Here is a 22064-nt window from a genome sequence, read left to right as displayed (position 1 = left end):
CTGTGATTAAGTATCGATGTATGTAATGGTTGGACAATTTGGAAGCCTGTCTGCTGAAATGTTTCACCGTCTTGTAACTTCTGCTTATGGGTGGAGCCAAAATGGTGGAGTAGAAGCATGACCTTCCCACAGCTCCAGCTTCCACCTTCCCCAATCCATGTATAAAGGGGACTCTAAACAAACTTTGGAGCTGCAGAACCCACAAAATGACAGAGAGAAGCTAACCTTCCACCGAGGACAGCCCAGCAGACTGGCAGCAATAGGCCAGCGCAGCACTCTGTGAGCCAAGCCCAGCCCCTCACTGAGGCTTTAGCCCAGGGCAGGCCTGACCAGCCACCGGCCAGAGGAACTCCAGATCAGCAGCAGTGATGGCAATTTCCGTATTTATCAACACATAGATGTGAAGGACAAAGTGAGAGGTCAGTGCAGTCTGGACTTTGGGAACAGTAAGTGGGAGTGTGTGGCTTTTGCCCCTGGTGGCTAGAACACTGAGACACCAGCACAGCCAGCCAGTGCCACATAGCAGCTACAGCTCCTGGCCTGCAGAGTGTAGGGGGACCAAGCACCAGTCTGAGGGGTAATCGCTCTTGCTTTAACCTGCTTGGATCTGGATTGTAGTCTAGGGTGGAGGAACTGGGGTGTGTGTCCAGCTTGCCAGAGGGTGTGGAGACTTCAGAGAGGGAACCCATCTAATACCTCCAAGAGCTGAGAAAACCCCAGCATTTGGGACGAAAGCTCCCCTGTCTGGTGGCAAAGTCCTACTGTGGCAAAAAGCCCAAAAGTCAAGTAATTGAGTGGCAAAATGAGCAGGCAAAGGAAACAGAAGATTCCAACATTACACTCCTATTTTGGGGACAAAAAAGAGCAAAGCATGGGACAGGAGGAAAACAGTGAAGTCAGAACTCCTGCACCAAAAGCTTCAAAGGAAAATACAAGCTGGTTACAGGCCATAGAGGTCCTTAAGAAGCAGATAAGAGAAGTGGAGGAAAAATTGGAAAGAGAAATGAGAACAATGCAAGAAAATTATGAAATGAGAGTCAACAGCCTGACTGAGGAAAATAATACCTTAAAAAACAGACTGACTCAAATGGCAAAGGAGGCTCAAAAAGACAATGAGGTGAAGAATGCCTTAAAAAGTTGAATTTGCCAGATGGAAAAAGAATCTCAAAAGCTCAATGAGGAGAATCATTGATTGAAAATTAGATTGGAGCAAATGGAAGCTAATGACTTTATGAGAAATCAAGATGCTTTTAAACGGATCCAAACAAATGAAAGAATAGAAGTCAAGATGAAATATCTCATGGGAAAAACCACTGACCTGGAAAATAGATCCAGGAGAGATAATTTAAAAATTATTGTACTACCTGAAAGCCATGACCAAAGTAAGAACCTAGAAATCATCCTCCAGGAAGTTCTCAAGGAAAACTGCCCTGATGTTTTAGAACCAGAGGGCTTCGATGGTTCTTCTTCCATGGTTCTTGCTCCTACCCAAATCTATCCAACTGCCACCTGGGTTCAAAGGCAGACAGCTCTCAGTTCTTTATTCAGCTGCTTGTGCATTTCCTGTTTTATATTGAAGCTCACACTGTCTGGTTCACCTCAAGTCCTTCAGAGTTTCTTTTCCTAGGAAGACAAAGCCTAAAAAAAGCCACAATAACATTCTTTCACATTGCTGGCATCCTCATCAATTCAATTTCTGCCCAAGAAATCAACATAGACCCCAAAACAAGGTCAGAGACAAAGTAACATCAAACCAGACAGACAAAGTACTGGCACCACAGTCATGCTTCCTCCCAGTTTTCCTTTGTTCTCATTTCTCAGTTCTGGCTGGCTGTCAGAAATTCTCAGCAGCTACAGTGAGCCCTGTGAAGTTCTTGGCATCTCTGGCTGGCCCTCAGAAATCCTCAGAAACTCCATCTGGCCCTCAGAAATCCTCAGAAACTCCATCTGGCCCTTATAAGTCCTCAGCAGCTCCAACTGATTCTTAGAAGTTCTCAACAGCTATCAGAAGTTCTGCCACTACAAGTTCTATTCTCAAAATCTTTTCTCTTCTCATTTCTCTGTTCTTCTCAGTTCTCTTCTCAATTCTTAGCTCCTCAGCCTCCATGCTGCTTGCTCTGATAAGTTCTGGCTCTATAGCTTGGGTTTTTTTTTAAATAAGGTATTAGCCCTTCCCTGTTCCAGCCTCTTTCTGTTACATCAGCAAGTCCATCCCACTGTGGGGTTTACAAGTTCTGGGTCTTAATACTTGAAACAATCATGAACTTGGAAAAAGGTGCGAAGTACCTGTTTGATTGCAAATACAAGGGACTGGGAAGATCTTCAAATTCCCATTACCAATACATCTGGTTGTTAGTGCTCACAATCCCTTCTCAATTTATTTCATTTTTTTCCTGCTTATGTTAAATCCTGTACTAGGACACACATTTCTTGAAGTCAGGAGGTTTATGTTTGCTTCTATGCTTGTTTTTTTCTTTGTATTCCCAGCATCTTGCATAGTGCCTTGAGTGTAGTAGGCTCTTAATAAGTATTAATCAAATTCAACTGACTTGAATTCATGATGAAGTCACTATAAAGTCATTGGCATACTTTCCTGTACCTTATGTTTTATTCTACAAATGAATAAAATGAACATGGGGTATACATGTCAAATCTTAACCAGATGTTTATTTCTTAATATGATAGTATATCTTCCTTACACAGAAACCATAGCAATGGGATCATTTTTAATTCATGAAATGGCATGTCATTTAACATTTATTCAAACTGCATCTACTTAATGAGGTACAAAAGTTGTGCTTTAACTTTACTTACTGGATTGAAAAAAATGAGGAATTGAATATAAAATTTTCTGCTTAAATAATATATCAAAGCTATGTTGAAACATCTCTATCTTCTTCATCTGAAAACTTTGAGGAAATTATTTGAATATCTAAATTAATTATCAGTGGCGATTTCTTTTTTCAAATTCATTTTTTTCACTTTTTTTTTCTTTTTGTCTTTATTAATTTGTTTGGTTATTTTTAGTTTACAAGACTCAGTTTCACAATCTCTCGAGTTTCAAATTTTCTCCTCCTCCCTTTCTTCCCTCCCACCCCCATGGCCTCATGCAATCAAGTATAGGATCTGCAAATACTTCCACATTAGACATTAGTTAAGTTATTAAGAAGGATTGTAACAGATGGAATGAACAGTGGGAAAGAGGGAACAAAACCAAACAAGAAAAAGAAAGAGAGCAGGTAATTTGCTTCAATTTGCATTCAAAGTATCTTCTTTCTAGTTCTTCCTCTGAATGTAGACATTGCTATACATCATGAGACTTTTGGAGTTGTCTTATAACCTTGCATTGCTGAGAAGAGTCCATTCTATCAAAGTTCTTCATCACACATGCGTTGTGTCAGTAACTATTCAAATTTCTGCTGGTTCTGCTCTTCTCAATCAGCATCAGTTCAAATAAGCCTCTCCAGGTAAATATAAAGTCCATCTGCTCCTCATTTCTTATAGCATAAAAGTATTCCATTACATTCACATACCACAACTTGTTTAGCCATTACCCAGTTGATGGGCATCCACTTAATTTAAAATTCTTTGACATCACAAAAAAAAATGTGGTTATAAGTAGTTTTGTACATATGGGTATTCCTCCAACTTCTATGTTCTCTTTGGGATATAATGCTAGAAGTGGTGTTCCTGGGTCAAAGGTATTAACTTATTTGTGGCCCTTTGGACACAGTTCCAGATTGCTCTCCAGAATGATGGAATCACTTCACAACTCCATCAACAATGCATTAGTGTTCCAATTTGTCCACATACTCTCCATGACTTGTCATTTTCCTGTTTTGTAATTTTAGCCAATCTGTCTAATGAGATTTGGTACCTCAGAGTTGTTTTAATTTGCAATTCTCTAATCAATATTGATTTAGAGAATTTTTTTCTGATGCTTATAGATATATTTAATTTCTTCCTCTGAAAACTGCCTGTTCATATCATTTGACCATTTATCAATTGGGGAATGACTTGTATTCTTATAGATGTAACGCAATTCTCTATATATTTTAGAAATGAGGTTATTATCAGAGACATTGGTTGTAAAAAATTCTTTCCAAATTTTCCTGTTCCCTCTTCATCTTGGTTACATTTCTTTGTTTGTACAGGGACTTTTCAATTTAATGTAATCAAAATTATCCATTTTGCATTTTATAATACTCTCTAAATCTTTTTGGTCACACAGTCTTCCCCTCTCTACAAATCTGACAGGTAAACTATCCCTTGCATTCCCAGATTGCTTACAGTATCAGCATTTATACCTAGATCATTCACCCATTTAGACTTCATTTTGGTATATGGTGTTAGATAATGATCTATGCCCAGTTTCTGCCACACTATATTCTAGTTTTCACAGCAGTTTTTGTCAAATAGTGAGTCCTTATTCCCAAAAACTGGGGTCTTTGGGATTATAAAATACTAGATTACTATAGTCATTGACTGCTGTGTTTCATGTGCCCAATCTATTCCTTTGATTCACAGCTCTATTCCTCTGATTCACAGCTCTATTCCTCAGCCACTACCAAGTAATTTTGATGACTGCTCCTTTGTAATACAGATTATAGTCTGGTATAACTAGGTCACCTTTCGTAGCATTTCTTTCATTTATTACCGGGATATTCTGGGCGTTTTGTTATTCTAAATGAATTTTGTTACTAACATTTCTAACTCTCTAAAGAAAATTTTAGGTAGATTGTTTTGTATGGCACTAAATATGTAATTTAATTAAGGTAAAATTGTCATTTTTATTATATTAGCCCCACCCACCCAGCCATGAGCAATTGATGTTTCTTCTAATTAGTTACATCTGACTATATTTATGTGAAAAATACTTTGTAGTTGTGTTCATATAGGTCCTGCGTTTCTTTTGGCAGGTAGATTTCCAAATTTTTTTTATAATATATACTGTAAGTTTAAATGGAATTTCTCTTTCTGTCTCTTGCTGTTGGATTTCATTAGAAATACACAGGAATGCTGAGGATTTATGTGGATTTATTTCTTATCCTGCAACTTTGCCAAATTTATTTATTGTTGTAAGTAGTTTTTTTCAAAGAGTGATATCATAGTCTCTTCTTTGACTAATTTAATTCCTTTGATTTCTTTTTCTTCTCTAATTGCTACTGCTAACATTTATACTACAAAATTGAATTAGAGGGGTGATAGCAGAAATCACTGTTTCACCCCTGATCTTATTGGAAATGCTTCTAGCTTATCCCCATTACATATAACAGTTGCTGATGGGTTTAAATAGATGCTACCTATTATATTTTTTTTAATTTTTGGTCATTATTAATTTTGTTTGTTTACTTTTAGTTTACAAGATTCAGTTCCACAATTCCTTGAGTTTCAAGTTTTCTCTCCCTTCCTCCCCTCCTGCCCTCATTGTGGCATACAATCAAATATAGAATCTCCAAATACATTCTCTTAGACATTAGTAGGGTTATAAAGAAGGATTGTATCAGATAGAATGAACAATGGGAAAGAGGAAACAAAACCAAACAAGAAAAAAAAAGATCAGGTAGTTTGCTTCAATCTGCATTCAAATTCTGTTCATTCTGGTTCTTTCTCTGGATGTAGACATCTCCTTCCATCATAAGTGTTTTGGGTTGAATTATGAGCCTGCATTGCTGAGAAGAGTCCAGTCTATCAAAGTTGGTCGTCACACATACATTGTGTGCATAATTGCGTACAAATTTCTCCCAGTTTTACCCTTCCCACTCACCATCAATTCATATAATCCTCTCCAGGTAAATATGAAGCCTATCTGCTTCTCATTTCTTATAGCACAATAGTATTCCATTACATACATATACCAAAACTTGTTTAGCCATTGCCCAATTGATGGGAACCCCTTACTTTCCAATACTTTGCCACCACATAAAAAGCTGCTATAAATATTTTTGTACCTATAGGTCTTCCTCCCACTTCTATGATTGATTTGGGATGCAACCCAATTCCTGGGTCAAAGGGTAAGAAATTATTTATAACCCTTTGAGCATAATTCCAGATTGCTCCCCGGAAAGGTTGGATCAGTTCACAACTCAACCAGCAATGCATTAATGTTCCAATTTGCCCTCGTCCTCTCCAGCATTTGTCATTTTCCTCTTTTGTTGTCTTAGCCAATCTGACTGGTGAGATAGGGTACCTCAGGGTTGTTTTTATTTGCATTTCTCTAATTAATAGTAATTTAGATCATTTTTCATATGCTTATAGATATCTTTAATTTCTTCCTCTGAAAACTGCCTGTCCATATCGTTTGACCATTTATCAATTGGGGGATGACTTATATTCTTATAGATTTTACTCAATTCTCTGTATATTTAAGAAATAATTCCTTGATCACAGACATAGTTCATAAAAATCCTTTCCCAATTGTCCACTTCCCTCCTAATCTTGGTTACATTGGCTTTGTTTGTACAGAAGCTTTTCAATTTAATGTAACCAAAATTATCCATTTTGCATTTTATAGTGCTCTCTAATTCTTATTTGGTCATAGAGTCTTCCCCTCTCCATAAATCTTACAGGTAAACTATCCCTTGCTTTCCCAGATTACTTACACTATCAGCCTTTATAATTAGATCATACATCAATTTTGACTTGATTTTTGACTCTTTGCCCAGTTTCTGTCATAATATTTTCTAGATTTCCCAGCAGTTTTTGTCAAATAGTGAGTTCTTATTCCTAAAACTGGGGTCTTTGGGTTTATCAAATAGTAGATTACCATATTCATTGACTGCTGAGCCTCGTGTACACAATCTATTGCATTGATCCACTACTCTATTCCTCATCAAGAACCAAGTAGTTTTGATGACTGCTGTTTTATATTACAGATTAAAATCTGGTTTGACTAGGCCATCTTATATAGCATTTCTTTTCATTCATTGCCTGGATATTCTGGACCTTTTGTTCTTCCAAATGAATTTTGCTACTATTTTTCTATTTCTATAAAGCAGGTTTTTTCTGGTAAATTTATTATTATGATATTAACATACAATTTAATTTGGGTAAAATAGTCATTTTATTATATTAGCTTGAGATGGCCATGAGCAATTAATGGTTTGCTAGTTACATCTGCCTTTATTTGTGTGAAAAGTGTTTTGTAGTTGTGTTCATATAGGTCCTGGGTTTATTTTGGCATGTAGATTCCCAAATATTTTATAATGTCTATAGTAACTTTAAATGGAATTTCTCTTTCTATCTCTTGGTCTTGAATTTCATTAGAAATATACAGGAATGCTGAGGATTTATGTGGGTTTATTTTATATCCTGCAACTTTGTCAAATTTATTTATTGTCTCAAGTAGTTTTTTTTTTTACTTGAATCTTTAGGATTCTCGTAGTCTATCATCATATCATCTTCAAAGAGTGATAGTTCGGTCTCTTCTTTGCCTAATTTCATTCCTTTGATTGCTTTTTCTTCTCCAATTGCTACTGCTAACATTTCTAGTACCAGATTGAATAACAGGGGTGATAGTGGAAACCCCTGTTTCACCCCTGATCTTATTGAAAGCTTCTAGCTTATCCCCATTATATATAATACTTGCTGATGACTTTAAATAGATGCTACCTATTATTTTAAGGAAGGCTCCATTTATTGATATAATTTCTATTGTTTTTAATAGGAATGAATGTTGTATTTTGTCAAAAGCCTTTTTGCATCTATTAAGTTAATCATGTTGTTTTGCTAGTTTTATTGTTGATATGATCAATTACACTGATGGTTTTCCTAATATTAAACAATCTTTGTATTACTGGAATAATGCCTACTTGATCAAAATATATTATTCTTGTGATACATTACTGTAGTCTTTTTGCTAATATTTAAAAAAATTGCATCTATATTCATGCAGTAAATTGGTCTATAATTTTCTTTCTCTCTTTTATCTCTTCCTGATTTAAATATCAGTACCATATTTGTGTCATAAAAATAATTTGGTAGTACTCCTTTTTCACTAATTTTCCCAAATAGTTTGTGGAGTACTGGAATCAATTGTTCTTTAAATGTTTGATAGAATTCGCTAGTAAATCCATCTGGCCCTGGAGATTTTTTTCCAAGGAAGTTCACTGATAGATTGCTTGAATTCATTTTCTGAGATGGGGTAATTTAAGTAATTTACTTCCTCTTCAGTTAATCTGGGCAACTTATATTTTTATAAATGTTCATCCATTTAACTAAGATTGTCATATTTATGTGCATACAATTTGGCAAAAATGATTCCTAATTATTGTTTTAATTCCCTCTTCATTGGAGGTAGATTCACCCTTTTCATTTTTGATACTAATAATTTGTTTTTTTTGTTTCTTTTGTTATAATGTTCACTAATGGTCTATCAATTTTATTTTATTTTTTTTATAAAAGCAGCTCTTTTTATTATCTCAATAGTTTTCTTAAATTCATTTTAGTAACATCTCCTTTGGTTTTCATCATTTCAAATTTAGTACTTAATTGAGGATTTTCAATTTGTTCTTTTTCTAGCTTTTTCAATTGCAGGCCCAATTCATCGACTGCCATTTTCTCTAATTTATGTATGCACTCAGGGATATGTAATTTCCCCTAAGAACTGGCTTTACTGCATTCCACACATTTTGGTATGTTTTCTCAATATTTCCATTCTCTTGAAGGAAGTTACTGCATTTTTCTATAATTTCTTGTTTGACGCACTCATTCTCTAGGATTAAATTATTTAGTTTCCAATTAGTTGTTACTCTATCTTTCCATGGCCCTTCATTGCATGTGATTTTTATAGCATCACGATCTGAGAAGGATGCATTTAATATTTCTGCCCTTCTGCAATGAATTGTGATGTTTTTATGCCCTAGTACATGGTGAATTTTTATGTATGTTCCATGTACCACTTAGAAGAAGGTACATTCCTTCTTGTCCCCATTCAGATTTCTCCTGAGACTTATCATATCTTGCCTTTCTCCTTAACTTCTTTCTTGTTTATTTGGAGATTAGAATTATCAAGTTGAGAGGGGGAGTTTGAGGTCCCCCACTATTACGGTTTTGCTATCTGTTTCTCCCTATTATTCCCTTACCTTCTCCTCTAGGAATTTGGATGCTCTACCACTTGGTGCATATATGCTAAGTAATGATATTGCTTCATTCTTGATTGTGTCTTTTAGCAGGATATAGTTTCCTTCCTTGCCCCTTTTGATTAGATCTATTTTTCCTATTGCTTTCTCTGAGATAAGGATTTCTACTCCTGCTTTTGTTTTTATTTAACTGAAGCATAGTATCTTCTACTCCAGCCTTTTACCTTTACCCTGTGTGTATCCCCTCATTTCAAATGTGTTTCTTGAAGACAGCATATTATAGGATTGTAGTTTATAATCAATTCTTCTATCCATCTCTATTTTATGGGACGGTTCATCCCATTCACATTCACTGTTATGATTGCTGTCTGGATCTTTCCTTCCATCCTATTCCCTCTCCTGTTTTTGTTTTTATTTCTTTCTTCTCCTTCCCCCTCTTTAAGAGTTTTCTTTTACACCACTGTCTCCCTCAATGTTCCCTACCTGTGATTCCCCCCTCTTTACCTACCCTTTTCCCTTACTATGATTTCCCTCCCTTCTAGCCATCAACTCTTTTTATCTCCCCCTTACCCATTCTACAGCTTGTAGGGCACAATGGATTTTTATACTTATTGGAGTATGTTATTCCCTCTTTGACCACAAACCAATGACAGTAAATTTCATACAGTGCTCCTCTTCCTCCTTCTTTTCCATTTATTATAATGGGTTCTTGTGTCTTTTCAAATTAAAACCTTAAACTTAACTGATGTTGATCCCTCTTTGAACCAGGACCAATTAGAAAAAAAAATTCATTCTGTTCATCTCCCTCCCTCCTTCCCCTCTCCTAAAAAATATTTTTATGCCTCTTCATTTTTTTGTAAATTTTATTAAATTCATAATTTACTTTTTTCTGTCTCATCCTTTCCTTTTCTCCCATTACAATCCTTTGAACCTCTTAAGAAGGTGATTTTTTATCATCAGATTAGTTCATTTACACCCACAATCTCAATCTATGTATAACCCTTTAAATGTCATGATAATCATATAAATTTCAACAGTTTGCTCTTATTGAATCCCAAGTTATGCGTATGTGTGTGTGTTTTCCTTGTTTACCTCATTATATCTTTCTTGAGTCTTGTAATTGGAAAATAAATTTTCATTGAGCTCTAGATTTTTCATCAGGAAAGTCTGCAAGTACCTTATTTCATTAAATGACCATCTTCTTGCCTGAAAGTTGATTCTCACTTTTGCTGGGTAGTTGATCCTTGGTTGCAGTTCTAGCTCTTTTGCCTCACAAAATAGCAAATTCCAATCCCTCTAATGTTTTAATGTAGAAGCTGTTAAGTCCTGTGTAATCCTGACTGTAGTTCCGTGATATTTGCATTGTTTCTTTTGGCTGCTGGCAGTATTTTCTCCATGATCTTTTAATTCTTCAATTTGGTTAGTATATTTCTTGCAGTTTTCAATTTGAGATCTCTTTCAGGAGGAGTCTAGTGAATTTTTTCAATAACTATTTTACCCTCTTATTCTAGGCCCTCAGGAAAATTTTCTTTGACAATCTTTTGGAACACGTTGTCCAGGCTGCTTTTTTCATCATGGCTTTCTGGTAGATAATTAATTTTTATGTTATCTCTCCTGGATCTGTTTGCAAGATCAGTTGTTTTTCCAATGAGATATTTTCACTTTCTTATAATTTTTCAATCTTCATGTTTTGTTTGATTGACTCTTGATGCATCATAGAGTCCTTAGCTTTGATTTGACTGATTATTATTTTTAGTGAATTATTTTCTTCTGTTAATCTTTGAAGCTCCTTTAAGAGGTACATTAGGTATGTATTTTTCCAGTTATATTTTGAACCTCTTGGCCCAGTTCACAAATTTTACTTTTTAGGGATTTTTTTTTCTTCATTGAATTTTTTATTTTAATTTTGTCACTGTAGATTTAAATTTATCTTCTACCTCTCTAATTTGGCTTTTTAAATCTTTCTTGAGCTCCTCCAAAAAATCTTTTTGGGCTTGAGGCCAGTTCATATTTCCCTATGTGGTATCAGGTGTGGATACAGAGTCCGTGGTGTCTCCTGACAGTGATTATTCTCATTCACAATAATAGGATTCAATTATCTTTGGTCTTCCCTTTGCAAATTGCTTCCCACCCATTTTGATTGTCTATTTCCCGACCTTTAATGTGTATTTATGCTTCTGAGGTACAGAGGGCTCTGATCCATGCTTCTCAAACTGGGAGCTAGTTGCCTGGTTGTTGACTTTGTGTGCTGTAGCCTCTAGGTGTCTACACTGAGGCTAAGGCCAGGACTCTCATTATTTCCCCTGAGTTACCCTGAGGTTAACACAGTAATCTGTGGGGAAGTAGTGGTCTGGCCACTTCAGAATTCTGCCTCTATGCCCCTGGGCTATAGCTCAGGCAGGATCAGCAGCTGGCAGCCAGCAGATCTGGTGTCTGAAAATTCCCTTGGTGGTACTAAGGCCCACTGGGCTTGTGTTATTAGTGCTTGCTAGGCTCCACCACCCTGGGATTCTGAATCTCCTGCTGGTCAGCTGAGGCAGGGCTTGTTAGGACCCCTCCTGCCCTTTGCTTCAGACTCCTTAGTGCCTTAGTTGCACCCTTTCTCAGTGTCTCCTAAACCCGAGGCTATTTCCACTATTTCAGAATTTTACTTGTTTATTGCAACAAGGGAATACGCACAGGGTAAAGGTAAAAGGCTGGAGTAGAATATATTATGCTTCAGCTGAAGTAAAAAAAAAAAAGCAGAGGTAACAATCCTATCTCAGAGAAAGCAAAAGCAAAACTAAATGTAATCAAAAAAGATAAGGAAGGAAACTATATCCTGCTAAAAGGCACCATCAAGAATGAAGCAATATCATTACTTAGCATATATGCACCAAGTGGTAGAGCATCCAAATTCCTAGAGGAGAAGTTAAGTGAATTAGAGGAAGAAATAGATAGCAAAACTATAGTAGCGGTGGAGCTCAATCTCCCCCTCTCTGAACTTGATAAGTCTAATCTCAAAAAAAAAAACAAGAAATAAGTTAAGGAGGTGAATAGAATGTACTCTGGAACATTTATCTCTGGGTTTTCTGGGTCAGGGAACAAGATTTTGAGCAGGTAGGGTTAACTCTTCCATACTGGCCTCTAGAAATTCAGGTAGATGATTTTTAAACTTCCAGGCTGTGGCCTGATCACCCCAGAAAAAGCTCTGCTTTAGGCCGTGCATTTTCTCTTATCCAGTTTGGAATGATCCTCAGTCCTGTGTGGATACACCTGCGAATCACCTTTGGGGTGGATGAGTCCACTGGCTGGGGCTCCTTCTCACTCAGCAGAACACAATTCTCCTCTCTGGTCCATGGTGGTGTAGCCCCTCCAGGTTCCATGCTCCCCCTGCCCATATTTTAATGGGCATTTTCCTGGGGTGGGAAACTGCCACTCTCCATCTCCCAGTGGATTTTGTCACTCTAAAATTCATTCAGATTCACTTTTTAAAGTTTAGTTTTGAGATTCATGGAGGAACTTAGAAAAGTTACTTCTTCCATTCTGCCATCTTGGTTCCACCTCCCTCAGTGGTAATTTCTAATTTAATTCCATTGGTAGCTGACTCCTTTTTTTTCCAAAGTGTAAAATTTAGAGGCATAATCACAGATGCCTTACATTTGATTAATTATGCTAGACTGTGTAGCTAAACACTGGCTAAAATAAATGACTCACTGGTTAAATATAGAACTGGTGCTATATCTACTAATATTTTTGACATCAGAATCTCTTAAAGCTCTGCATATGTGTCACAAAGAGAAGTAGAGCAAATAATCAGAATCAATTAGGCAAAGCCATTTTCTCTTTAGAAAAGTGGGTCACCATCTCACATGACTGAAAATTGATAAGACAATACTGCATCTAGAAGCAATATGGTGGTTCTAAGTTCTTATAGTTGTAACTAGCAAGTACCCAGCTGTAACAAAGTTGGATGGTTTCGTATAGATCACTTCTACCTTCTCCCTCTGAATGACCCAGTGAAACAACCTAATTTTCATTCTCTCCTCTCCCTTCACCCTGATCCAAGTCTAGAGATGTTTATAGGCAGAAGAGGTGTGAGACTAAAGGCTTCCTATGACTACAAGGAACACACAAAACTGCCAAGTGTTGCCCAAGTCTTACTCAAATGTAATAAAGAAATGATTGTTAATATGTTATTATAATAAGATAGTTAATATAATACAAGATAGTTAATGTTATTTTTTGTTTGTTTTCTGTATGAGGGATCCATTTCTGTATGAGTTTGACCCCACTGGTCTACAAATCGCAACTACAGTCTAAACAACCATATAAAACCACAAAAAAAGCTTATTTTTATTTTTTAAGCCTAAGTAAAAGGAAAAGTCATGAATTGGTTAAAATGTTGCATTTTAGGAAGATAATCAAATATTATTCATCAAAATAATTATTATAAGTTTTTCCCCCACATATAGTTGTGAGTTGCCCAGGTCAAAATCAAATCTAGACCCCATGCACAGACAATTTTAATGCCTTGGTTTGTTATTGTTTCTTTGTTTGAGATATTAGCTAACCTCCTATATGCAACTACTATAAAGACATATGTTGCTAAACAGTTATTATCATCTATAGATCTTATATAAGGAAAAGCAATTCAAAAGACCCACATTAAAACAGAAATTATAAACACATGTAAATAACAGAAAAAAAAAAACTTAGAAGAAAATTGCCTGTCATTGATAGGTGGAGATAAAAATAGACTGGGAGAGAGAACTGAAACACTTGACTAATCTCAGCAGTCTCTCTGGGAGCAACAGGAGAGCCTCTTATCAGTTAGGAATTTATTAGGCAGAAGCAATATAACTGACCATATGAAAAGCCAAGCATGAGCAGCTTTCCAGAGGATTGCTACTATGAAGAGCTTTAAGGTTGTGATCACATAGTATAGGGAACTCTATCTATTCAGCAGTAAACTAACGAAAGCATTCACAGAAACCAAAGGACAGCATTCACAATGTTATAAAATAACAACTTATCACTAAAGTGGCCACATAGTTTTCAACAAAGCGGCCACATATTTTTAAACAAAAGATATTCAGTAAGTCCTTAATTCAATCATCCTTAAGGAGAAAGCCTCCCTAAGGGGAAGAAAGTACAAAGATCTAAGTTGTCCACCTCTAGTTCGCATTGTCTTAATCTCTCAGCTAAAAAATCTTCTTTCTTCTTGATTGGAGATTAGTTTCCAATCATCCTTAACTCCATCATCCTTAAGAGTTACAAGGTACAGAGTACAAACTTCTCCCACACCTAGGCCACAGTGAATCATGATCTTCTCAGTCGGCACTAAGTACCCAAGGAGAGGTCTTTTCATTTTTACTTTAGGCTTGCTCCCGGATTCCATAGTAACTCTTCCATGGATCCAGAACCTGCCTGAATCTACCCAATTGTCACCTGGATTCACAGGTAGGCAGCTCTTAGCTCCCCTACTGGCTCCTCATCCAGTTCCATATTGAAGCTCACAGTGTCCAGTCCACCTCAAGTCCTTCACTGTTCCTGTTTCTGGGAAGACAAAGCTTAACAGAGCAAAAACAACATTCAGTCACATTGCCAGCACCATCATTAATTCACTATCTGCCTGTGAAATCAACACAGACCCACATTCAAGGTTTGAGAACTCAACACATATCATCAGTATTGTCCCAGGACCTCTGAAACCCTCCTCCAGGACTTCTGTAAACAGACAACCATAAAATCATCTTTCAGGGCTTCTAGTAAGGTCCCAGAGCTTCTGTACAAAGTATCACAAATAAAAATCAACACAGACAGAACATAATAACAGAGTGCCTGGCCAACACCACATTTCCCTTCTCAGTTCTGCTCTTTCCCAGCTTGGGCTTCTCCTTATATATGGTCATTAGCTCCTTCCCCTTCCTCCCCTTCCTGTTGCATCAGCAAGTTCCTCCCACTGTGGTTTTCACAAGTTCTGTTTCTTAACAAAGACATGATATAATCATGGAAAAGGCTCGAAAGAAACTTGAACTGAAACAACTAAATAATGTGCTAATAATGTGCAAAATAATGAAATAGCTGAAACAAGGCACTAAGTACTTCTTTGCTTACTATTACACCATACTACTATCTTGATATAGTATTCAAATCTTGATGTATTGCATATTCAGGAAGGACTAGCACCTCTTATGTGAGGGCTTGCCAAGCCCATTTCAGGGCTTCCCATCCATAGTTGATGTCTACCTGATTCACCCAACTCTCCCCTGTCACTGCAAAGTACTATAACATGTGTGCCAGTAAAAACATCTTCGAAGAAGTAATAAAAGGGAAGGTAGCCTAGCCATACCAGATCTTAAATTATGTTTAAAGCAGCATTCATCTAAACTACTTGATACTGGCTAAGAAACAGGGTAGTGAATCAGTGGAATAGTCTAGGTACACAAGACATATTAGTCAATAAATATAGTAATCTACCGTTTGATAAACTGTAAGGGTTATGGGATTTAAAAATCTTCCATGCCCCGTTGGACTTGCTGACGTAGCAGGAAGGGGCGGAGCAAGAGGAAGCGGAAGCCAAGCTAGCGTTCCTGTGGTGGCTGGCGGTGGTGGCGGCGGCAGCAGCAGCAGAGGCAGCGGCAGCGCAAAGCCCTTTTTGACTTAGCCAGAATTTCTGCTAAGGACTCCTGCTGAGGACTGCTAGGGGCCGGAGCTGCTGGGAGCGCGCTTCCCTGACGCTGGGTGGTTGCTGTGAGTGGGGAGAGGAGGACCTTTGCCTGAGGTAGCCTGTTCTGTTTTAAAGGCTTGAAAATGTGGGTACTTTCTGGTTTTGGGACTCAGTCTTTTGGTATCTTAATAAATTTTCTAGTTTATTTCCCCATATGGCAAGCATGACGTATTTTGTAATGGATAATTATATCAGTATATTTGTAATCTCCATAGGCATTGTGAATATGGCATTGCTGATACATAAACCCAAAGAATCCAGCTTCTGGGATAATAACTTACTATTTAACAAAAACTATTGGGAAACCAAAAATAATCTGGCAGAAACTAGGCATAGACCAATATCTTACACTGTATACCAAGATAAAGTCAAATTAGGTAAACAATATAGATAAAAAGGGTGATTCTGTAAACAAACTGGGAAAGCAAGAAATAGCTTATCTGTCAGATTTATGGAGAATGGAAGAATTTACAATTAAAAAGAGATAGGGCACATTATGAAATACAAAATAGTTTTTATTATATTAAATTGAAAAATTTTTGCACAAAGAAAGGCAATGCAACCAAGATTAGAAGAGAAGCAGAAATGTGGGCAAGAAGCTTAACAAACAGTGTCTCTGATAAAGGCCTCATATCTTTCTTTTAAAAAAAATATTTATTTTTAGTTTTCAACATTCATTTCCACAAGATTTTGACTTACATTTTTTTTCTCCCCATCTTTCCCCTACCCCCACTCCAAAATAGCCAGGCTACCGAATACCCTTTCCCCCAGTCTCTCTTATATCCTCCTGCAGCATCCCCCCAACATTCTAGTAGGGCAAGATGGGTTTCTATAGCCCAGTACCTGTATATCTTATCTCCCAGTTGCATGTAAAAGACACATTTTTAAACATTTGCTTTTAAAACTTTGAGTTCCAGATTTTTTCCCTTCTTCCCTCCTCACCCACCCCCACTGGGAAGATAAGCAATTCAACATGGGTTGTACATGTGTAGTTATCCAAATCATTTCCATAGTTGTTATATTGTGAAAGACTAACTATATTTCCCTCCCTCCTATCCCACCCTCCACTTAATCTATTTTCTCCTTTGACCCTATCCTTTTTCAAAAATGTTTGCTTCTAACTACCTTCTTCCCCAATCTGCCCTCCCTTCTATCATCCCTCCCTCTTATCTCCTCCCCCTCCCCTATTTTCCTGTAAGGCAAGATACCCAATTGAGTGTGTATGTTATTGCCTCCTTAAGCCAAATTCAATGAGAATCAGGTTGTCCCATTCTCTTTCACCTTCCAGCTCATATCTTCCATTGTAACAGTTTTCTCTTGCCTCTTTTATATGAGGTAATTTACCCTAATCTATCTCTCTATTTCTCCTTCTCCCAATAAAATCCTCACTCACCTCTTAATTTTATTTTTCAGATATCATACCTTAATATTCAACTCATCCTTTACCCTTTGTGTATACATGAGCATACATATGTCCACACTCACATACATATTTATATACACATACGACCTCCTATACATACACACACAATATGTGTGTATACATGTGTGTATATATATATGATACAGGAGCTCTGACTTCACTATCTTCCTCCCATTCCATGCCTTGATCCTTTTTGTCCCTGAAAAAGGATTCTATGGTCTATCTGTGCTTCTTCTGCTTGCTCATATTCACAGCCAATTGATCTATTTTATACACACATACACACACACACACATGTATACACACACATATTCCCTTCAGGTATCCTTATATTGAGAAAAGTCTTATTAGTTACAATTATCATTTTTCTACATAGTAATATAAATAATTTAACTTTATTAGGTTCCTTACAATTTCTTTTTCCTGTTTACCTTCTCATGCTTCTCTTGCTTCTTGTATTTGAAACTCAAATTTTCTCTTCATCTCTGTTTTTTTTCATCAAGAATATTTGAAAATATTCTATTTCATTGACTGACCATATTTTCCCCTGTAGCATTATATTCAGTTTTGCTAGGTAGGTGATTCTTGATTTTAGTCCGAACTCCTTTGACCTCCAGAATATCATATTCCAAGCCCTATGATCCTTTAATATAGAAACTGCTAGGTCTTGTGTTATCCTGGTTTTGTTTCCACAGTATTGAAACACTGATTCATTGTTGGTGGAGTTATGAACTGATACAACCATTCTGGAGAGCAGTTTGGAATTATGCCAAAAGGGCTATAAACCTGTGCATACCTGGCAAAAGCACTTCTAGTTCTGTATTCCAAAGAGGTCATAAAAATGGGAAAACTACCTACAAGTACAAAATTATTTACAGCAGTTCTTTTTGTGGTGGCCAAGAAGTGGGCATTGAGGGGATGCTCATCAATTGGGGATAGGCTAAACAAGTTGTGGTATTTGAATGTAATGAAATACTATTGTTACATAAGAAATGATGAGTAGGAAGACTTCAGGAAAAAAGCTGGAAAGACTTATTTGAACTGTTACTGAGTGAAGTAAGCAGAAACAGGAGGGCATTGGACACAATAAGAGCAACATTGTGTCATGACTAAATTTGATAGACTTAACTCTTCTCAGCAAGCAAGGTTCTAAGATATCTCCAAAAGACTCATGGTGGAAAATGTTATCCACATCCAGAAAAATAACTATGGAGATTGAATTTATATCAAATATACTATTTGCTCTCTCTCTCTTTTGTTTTTATTTGTTTTTTTTTTCTTTCTTGTGGTCCTCCCATTGGTTCTAATCCTTCTTTACAGCATGACTGAAGCCAAAATATTTAAATATGAATGTGTATGTAGAGTCTATATCAGATTGCATGCTATCTTAGGAAGGAGGGTGGGGAGAAAGAGGGAGAAAATTTAGAGCTCAGAATCTTATGAAAGTGAATGTGGAAAACTAAAAATAATTAATTTATTAATAAAAATACCATATCTTGGAAGTAAAACTAAATCAGTTTGAGATAAACCAACAGGCCTCAAACTCATCTGTGAATTAGACATGTATCTACCTCAAATATGTGGAGATTTACCCTGGCAGGGTGGGTGAGAACAATATGCTCTAATAGCCATGAAGAGAGCTGAAGCAGGTGCCATGGAACACTTAGAGATTGATCAGATATCAAGGTCAGATATGCCAAAGTCATCCACTGAATGCCAGGCCATCACCAGTCATCTCGACTTTTGTTTTGTCACTGGTCTTCAATGACTGTGGAAGAGAGAGTGAGGCTGATTACTTTGTGTAACTCTGCCTCACTTAAATCCAATTTACACACAAATCATAACCCCATAATGTCATTGGTCCTCTTTGGAAACATAGGATAAACACCAGTTTTCAAAACATACCTTCCACTCATCTGGATCACTTATTTCATGATCAGAGTTCAGCTTATCCACCTGTTTTCAAAGCAAAATATTTTAGCCATTCCAACTCATCATCCTTCCTCAAGAGTCAGAAAGTTCATTGCTGTGAGAATGTTTTTCTCAGTCTGGAAAAAGGATTCTCTCTCCCTAGCAAGATCAATCTTAGGATTCACAGATAGTCTCTGGACATGTGCTATGCTATGAAAAAGACAATTCTTTCCCAAAGGCCGCATTAAAAACACATACTTCTGATGAATGTATTTTAAAAGCATTTTAAAGTGATAGCTGACATTTATATAATAATTAAGGCTTGTAAAGCACTTTAAATACATTATCTCATTTGATTCTCACAACAACCATATGAAGTAGAAGCAATTATTATGCTCATTTATGGATTAGGCAATTAATTGAGGTTGAGACGGGTTAAGTAAACTGCTCAGGATTACACAAACAGTAATTATGAGAAACAGGGTTCAAGTTCACTTCTCCCTGACTCCAAGTCTGGAACTCTGTCCATTTGTCACCTATTCACTTCAATATTTATCTAGCACTTACAATGTGCCAGGGTATTGGGGTAAACACTAGGGATGCAAAACCAAATCAGCACAATAGATTGTGCCCTCAGGGCATTTACATTCTAATAATAGAAGAGGATACAAAAAGGGGAGTTAACACTTGGAAGAGGAAGAGGAACAGGGCTGTTTTTCACAGGCATGGTTTGGACAAATTCTGGAAAGAGAATTGGTTCTAGTCAGGACAAGGCAAATGAGACTCAGCCTAGATAAGAGTGCCAAAGGCAGTGCTCAAGCTCTGGTGAAAGGAAGAAGAGCCAGAATTCAAGAGGCATTGTTGGAAAATGTGTTGCGGTTTTGTTTTTTTTAATAATGATTTTCTCTTTATGATATTACTACAAGATGAGAGAATGAATATAAAAATGGAAGGAGGGAGATAAAACTATGCAAAGGTCACACTAGAAAATTACTGGAAAAACAACAGCAACAAAAAAGATCCAATCTGATTTTGCACTAAGTTTACATATTTTTTCCTTTGGATACCATGTTGTATTATTGGTACCATTACTCTCTTTTAAGTATATGGGGTATTCATGACTGGCTGTAATTAGGACATTATTTCTTGATCTACTGCAAATGTTTAAAAGCTATGAGAATTTAAGATATGTCATTAATGCATATATATTAAAAATTGATTTTAAAATATTTTTTATTCATGCCACATCACAAAATACTAACACTATAGTTAAGTAGAAAAGTAAGATAGTGCTGTGATAGAATATCAATATTTTTAATCAACAGAAATAGCTGCAATATTGTTCTATTAAGGTCCTCGATATATGTGCCCACTGATCTACTACTGAGATTATTAATGATAACATTATAATTATCAAATTATATTTATTTATTAGTCTCTTCATTTAACCTGTGGTGTTACTATACTCCAATCCCATGAAAAGAAAGCACTTAATATATTCTGAAAGGGTCTGCCCTTCACCCCATTTTATACTCACATGCTGTCATTTGATAATCTATTTTTTTTCTCTCCAAGCCCACTTTGTTATTTTCCATTCTGATCTCTGACTTTCCTTCACACAAGTATGTGAAGCCTTCTCCCAGATAAAATTGGCTGTAGCTTCTTGGAACCAAAGGTGAAAGTTGGGTGACAGTGGACACCAAAGGTGAATGAGCATGGACTAAGCAAGTTCTCACACCAGAGAGGCTAGCTTTTCTTTTCATTGTGAGCTTACCAAATACTAACACAAGAACATGTAAAGAAGAAGAAACAACAACAAAAAAGACTGTATATCAATCCAAGAATTGTTATTATTTTTTGTGTACATAGAATTTAAATAACAACAAAACTGTCCTGCTTCTGAACTTCTTTTGACTCTCATTTATACTTTTTATTTGTTTTGTTTCATTGAAATTCTTTTCTTCTTCATCCATCCAAGTAAATTGTCTGCTCATTGAAGGCAAGGACTACTTTTCATTGTGTCTGTCTGTCCCCACAATCTGATGCAATATCTTACACATGACAACAACTTCATAATTCCTCAATTAAATTGCATTGCCTCTCATATGACACCCCTCTGCAAATCTTTTTCAGTTATAGAAAGAGAGCTCTATCACCACAAATGGTTTACTCTAAATATTTGGCTTTTTCAAGCTTCTTTGCTTTTTGTTAAACTGTTCCTTATTCCTGGAACATATGAATCTCCCCACTTGTTGAAATCTTACCCATTGTTCAAACCTCACCTCTTCCACCCATGAAATCTTCAGTTATCCCTTATGTCAGTAATGATCTTTTTTTTTTTTGGCATGTCATGTATTCCTTGGTATCCTATATCTTTAATGGATGATGATCTATTTTCTCTTTTGGTCCTGCTAGGCCTACAGGAAGTAATTACTTTTATTATATACATTTCATAGATGAAGAAACTGAGGCAAAAAAAAAGCTAAGTGACTTACCCAGGTCACAGTGCTGTGACACCTAGCTGCATTTGTGTAAATGTGTGTGTTGGTGTGTGTGTATGTTTGTCTACATGATGGGTCCATTTTCACTGCTGTTTCACACATACACAAATACACACACACACACACACATGCAGACATTCTTCTACAAGGCATTACACTACCTGAGGGTAAAGTATCTCTGTTTCATTAAAACTTGGAATTTCCCTCATCATCAAGCATAATGGCCTCCACAAAAGAAATGGTTAATAAATATTTGTTAAGCAGAGGATCATGAAGCATAATGGAAAATTTAAAAAAGAAGAAAGAAAGAAAGAAAGGAAGAAAGAAAGAAAGAAAGAAAGAAAGAAAGAAAGAAAGAAAGAAAGAAAGAAAGAAAGAAAGAAAGAAAGAAAGGAAGGAAGGAAGGAAGGAAGGAAGGAAGGAAGGAAGGAAGGAAG

The sequence above is a fragment of the Petaurus breviceps genome, unplaced genomic scaffold (genome assembly GCF_028583685.1).
Source record: "Petaurus breviceps papuanus isolate PSGF00001 unplaced genomic scaffold, PetGlider_PUasm1.0 175, whole genome shotgun sequence".
NCBI lineage: Eukaryota > Metazoa > Chordata > Mammalia > Diprotodontia > Petauridae > Petaurus > Petaurus breviceps.
Note: the sequence above shows the minus strand (reverse complement) of the source record.